Here is a 5,875-nt window from a genome sequence, read left to right as displayed (position 1 = left end):
GGATCTAAACTATCTTTTTTTAAATTTTCTATCTTCAAAGAAAATATATTTAAAGGTGCTGTATGATGCTGCACTCTTATGTTTAAAAAATAAAATAGTGTTTTGTTTAACTTTCAGGATGGCATTTTAATTTTTCACTTAACATATTTCAAATGTAAAATAGTAGTTAAGTAAACTTTTAAAAATTTTCTGTTATAATGATATTAATATTACCTGAAGTTACTCATTCTAGGTATCTGGTACTGGTATCCAAGATAAAAGTACAAGTAATCTGAACTCTTTAATTTGGAAAGCAAGAAGTGGGATTGGCATTTTCACTCCATGAAAAAAGTTTTATTAATAAATATAGCTGTTGGGTTGAAAGATTTCTTTAAAACAAAACTGATTTGCCAAGCACAAACTGATTTTTAATTCCTTCATCTAAATAGGCCCAAGCAGAAGGATACAAGTTCAAGGCCAGCCTTAGCAACTTAATGAGACCTTGTCTTAAAATAAAAAGTAAAAAGTGCTGGGAATATAGCTCAGTGGCAAAATACCCGAGGGTTCAATTCCCAGTAACTCCACCATGCTTTAAAAAAAAAAAAAAAAGTGATTTATTTCATCAGTAACATTCTCAAAGAAGAAACCAAAGCTTCATAAAATGCTATAAAGTAAAATGATATAATTATTTATATGATATGTTTCTGTGATGCTACAGGCTAAACAGAAAAATAATGAATGTCACTTCTGAATAAAATCTAAATAACAGTATTTAGATTTTGATGTGTAATTGCACAAATTGGTGTCTCTCCTAGAATCTACAGAGTATAGCTTAAAGTTACAAAGATAGCTACTCTCAATTAACACACCCTATCCACTGGACTTTCTCAGTCTATCATCACTATAACTCTATCAGGCTCATTATTTTCATCTTAAATATGAAAAGATTTATTAAAGAAGTATAACTTGCAGCCAATGGTCACACAGCTAGTGGAGTTGGATATCTTCCTGGACAATTGTAGTTTCCATGCAACGCAGCACCTAGCACTGTTCCTCAATGTAGCTCGTACTCTGTTGTTGAACTAAAGAGAGAAGGAAGCAAGTATTATGGACCTATAGCACTTCATAGTACCTTACTGTGTTGTTTGAACCTTTCTGAGGATCTTTTAAAAAGTATTTTTTACTTTTTAATTATAATTTTATAAAAGTTATTAGTATGCATCAATTTTACATATCAAAGGGCTCAATGTGATATTTCCATAATATGCATACAGCATGCATGATCAAATCCAACCTGTCTATATTCACTTTCCCTTCCCAAGCTCTATAATTACTAGTCTACATTCAGTTTGACTTCCACATAGGAGAGAGAACACTCACCATTTGTCTTTCCTGTCAGCCTTTTTTCACTTAACAATGTCTTCTACTTCCAGTTCATCCATTTTGCTGCAAATGACAAGATGTTGTTCTTTATGGCTGAATAATATTTCATTGTGTAAATAGACCAAATTTTCTTTATCCATTCATCTGTTATGGATACCTAGACTGATATCTAGGTGGATATGTATATGGACATTTTAGCTATTATAATAGTACCACAATAAAGATAGGTGTTCAGGTGTCTCTTTGGTATGCTGATTTTGTTTCCTTTGGATGTATACCCAAAAATGGTTTGGCTAGATCATTTGATAGGTCCAGTTTTAAATTTTTTAGGAACTTCCATAGATTTCCCATAATGGCTGCACAAATTTACATTCCCACCACCAGTATATAAAAGTTCTTTAGTATTTTTTTCTCTATATCTACTCCAGCATTTATTTGTTTGTTTGTTTGTTTGTTTTGATAGTAGCTATTCTGGGGTTAGACGGCATCTCATTGTAGTTTTGATTTGTATTTCTCTAATGACTAATGACATTGAGAATTTTTTTCATTTCAGCCATTTGTATTTCTTCTGAGAAGTAACTGCTCAGATATTTGCCCTAATATTGCCCTAATACTTTTTTTTTTCCTTAAGTGTTTTGAGTTCCTTGTATAATCTGGGTATTAACTTTTTGACTGAGGAATAGTTGGCAAATATTTTCTCCCATTCTGTATGTTGTCTCTTCATTCTATTATTTTCTTTGTTCTGTAGAAACTTTTAAGTGCAATATAATCCCACTTGTCAATTTTTTGCTTTTGTTTTCTGTGCTTTTGAGGTCCTATCCAAAAAAACAAAAAAAAATCATTGCCTTTACCAATGTCTTAGGTGTTGCCCCTATTTTTTTTCTAGTAATTTCAGGTTCTAAATTTAAGTCCTTGATTCATTTTGAATTGATTTTTTTTTCCAGACTGAGAGAGAGGAGTCAAGTTTCAATCTTCTGTATGTATACATTCGGTTTTCCAGTACCATTTATTTGAAGGGGCTTTTCTTTCTCTAATGTATGTTTTTGGTGCCTTTGTTGAGAATCGATTAGATATATGGGCTTATTTCTGGAATCTGTATTCTATTCCTTTGGTCTTGTGTCTTTTTATACCAGTACCATGCTCTTTTGGTTAACTGTGGCGCTATAAGATATCTTGAAATTAGGTGCTGTGATGCCTCCAGCTTTTTCCTGTTCGCACAAGATTGCTTTGGCTATTCAGGGTCTTTTGGTATGAATTTTAGAATTGTTTTATAGTTATTGTGAATGGGATTACTTTCATGATCTTTTTTCTCAGCAAATTCATTCTTGGTATATGGAAAAGCACAACTTTTTGTATGTTGCTGCATGAACTGAATTCAAGACAAGGGAATTCACTCCCATTGTTCTTTTTCAATATAATACTAGAAGTTTTAAACAGAGTGATTAGGTAAGACAAAAAAAAAAGTCATATGCATAGGAAGGGAAGAAGTCAAATTATCCCTGTTTGTAGGATATGGTTCTATATATGGAAAAATTTAAACTATACCAAAAGACTATTAGAACTGATAAATGAGGCTCATTTTTAAAAATATTTGAAATGGAATAATACCCACCTCAAATACTTGTTAGGTTGTATCAGTTAAACTATGAGGTACCTAACCAGTGCTTTTGCATCTTGGTTTGCTCTTTCATCCACCTGGACAGTCTCTGACTTGTACTTGGGGCAGTTAGAACATTTACCCCTTTCCCTTCCCCCAGTGCTGGAGATGGAACCCAGAACTTGTGCATGTCAGGCAAAGAACATTTACTATAATTATTGGTATGGCAGCTTAAATCCATCATCTTGCTCCTCCTCCTCTTCCTCCTCCTCCCCCACCCTCCTCCTCCTCCTCCCCCACTACCATCCTCTCCTCTCCTCCTCCCCCACCACCATCCTCTCCTCTCCTCCTCCCCCACCCTCCTCCTCCTCCTCCCCCACCACCATCCTCTCCTCTCCTCCTCCCCCACCCTCCTCCTCCTCCCCCACCACCATCCTCTTCTCCACCCCACCCTCCTCCTCCTCCCCCACCACCATCCTCTCCTCCTCCCCCACCACCATCCTCTCCTCCACCCACCCTCCTCCTCCTCCCCCACCACCATCCTCTCCTCTCCTCCTCCCCCACCCTCCTCCTCCTCCTCCCCCACCACCATCCTCTCCTCTCCTCCTCCCCCACCCTCCTCCTCCTCCCCCACCACCATCCTCTCCTCCTCCCCACCCTCCTCCTCCTCCCCCACCACCATCCTCTCCTCCACCCCACCCTCCTCCTCCTCCCCCACCACCATCCTCTCCTCTCCTCCTCCCCCACCCTCCTCCTCCTCCTCCCCCACCACCATCCTCTCCTCTCCTCCTCCCCCACCACCATCCTCTCCTCCACCCCACCCTCCTCCTCCTCCCCCACCACCATCCTCTCCTCTCCTCCTCCCCCACCACCATCCTCTCCTCCACCCCACCCTCCTCCTCCTCCCCCACCACCATCCTCTCCTCTCCTCCTCCCCCACCCTCCTCCTCCTCCTCCCCCACCACCATCCTCTCCTCTCCTCCTCCCCCACCCTCCTCCTCCTCCCCCACCACCATCCTCTCCTCCTCCCCACCCTCCTCCTCCTCCCCCACCACCATCCTCTCCTCCCCCACCACCATCCTCTCCTCTCCTCCTCCCCCACCACCATCCTCTCCTCCACCCCACCCTCCTCCTCCTCCCCCACCACCATCCTCTCCTCCACCCCACCCTCCTCCTCCTCCCCCATCACCATCCTCTCCTCCTCTTCCCCCACCACCATCCTCTTCTCCACCCCACCCTCCTCCTCCTCCCCCACCACCATCCTCTCCTCCTCCCCACCCTCCTCCTCCTCCCCCACCACCATCCTCTCCTCCACCCCACCCTCCTCCTCCTCCCCCACCACTATCCTCTCCTCCTCCCCCACTCTCCTCCTCTTCCCCCACCACCATCCTCTCCCCCTCCCCTCTCCTCCTCCTCCTCCTTCTTTCTTCTCCTCCTCCTCCTCCTCCTCTTCCTCCTCCCCCTTTTGGATTACTTTTTATTATTCTGCTACCTGTTACCTGATTAGCTGTTTGTTCATCACTTTGTTATTTTAGTAATTGACTTAAGGTTATTGTATACATCTTTATTTTTTTTAAATTTTTTTTAATATTTATTTTTTAGTTTTCAGCCGACACAGCATCTTTGTTTGTATGTGGTGCTGAGGATCGAACCCAGGCTGCACGCATGCCAGGTGAGCGAGCTACCGCTTGAGCCACATCCCCAGCCCTTTATACATCTTTAACTTTCAGTTTATCTTCAAGTGGTATACTACTTGACCTACAAGATCCTTATAGTTCTGTATACTGTATAGTTCTGTATACTATATGGAACAAGCCTAGTTGTCCATCAGTGGATGAATGAATAAATAAAGTGTGATATGTATACATAAGGAGTTTTATTCAGCCATAAAGAAGAATGTAATTATGTAACTTGCAGGAAAATGGATGGAACTTGAGAACATTATGCTAAAATAAGCCAAACTCAGAAGATCAAGAATCATATGTTTTCTGTCATGTGGAAGCTAGAGAGGAAAAAGGAAAAGAAGAATGGGGAGACTAATGAAATTTGAAGGGAGATCAGTATAGTAAAGGAAAGGAACCAGGGGGAGGAATAAGGGAAGGGGAAGGGGCAATATTGGGGAATGGTATTGTCCAAATTATATTGTTAAATTGTAAGCATATATGAATATGTAATAATGAATCTCACTAGTATGTACAATTTTAATACACCAAAAAAAAAAGGAAGAAAAACATCCTTACAGTGGTATACATCTTTCTTTCTTCTCACCTTTGTGCTATTGTGGCCTCATATTTTATCTTTACATATGTTATAAACTCCACATTTATTTTTACATAAAGATAATTATTTTAAAAGAGATTTGGGTTATAAGCATTCTAAACATTGCAATTAAAAGAGATTAATGCCAAATGAACTCGAATACATGTGAGATCTACATATTGTTCATCATATGCATACAATTTTTATCAATTAAAAAAATTAAGTTGCTGAGATGGTCAAATTGTATAAAAATTAAGATTCAACTGTAGGCTGCCAACAGAAGCACACCTTAAAAATAAAGATGCAGCAGTGTATGCTTCTAATGCCAGCTACTAAAGAGGCTGAAGCTGGAGGATGAATGTTCGAAGCCAAAATGGGCAACTTAGCAAGACCCTGTTTCAAAATCCAAAAATTTTTTAGAGGCCTAGGGGTGTAACTTCAGTGGTAGGATGGCCCTCAATTCAATCCCCAGAAACATGCAAATGGACTAAAATGGAAAGGAAAGAACCCCATACTAATGTTAATCAAAAGAAGTTAGGATAACAATATTCATACCAACCAAAGTAGATTTCAGAGCAAAGAATAGTACCAGGTATTATGGTTTGGATCTGAAATGTCCTGAAAAGTCTCTTGTGCTCAGAGGTAAAGCTTTCTGAA

The sequence above is a fragment of the Urocitellus parryii genome, chromosome 4 (genome assembly GCF_045843805.1).
Source record: "Urocitellus parryii isolate mUroPar1 chromosome 4, mUroPar1.hap1, whole genome shotgun sequence".
Lineage (NCBI taxonomy): Eukaryota > Metazoa > Chordata > Mammalia > Rodentia > Sciuridae > Urocitellus > Urocitellus parryii.
Note: the sequence above shows the minus strand (reverse complement) of the source record.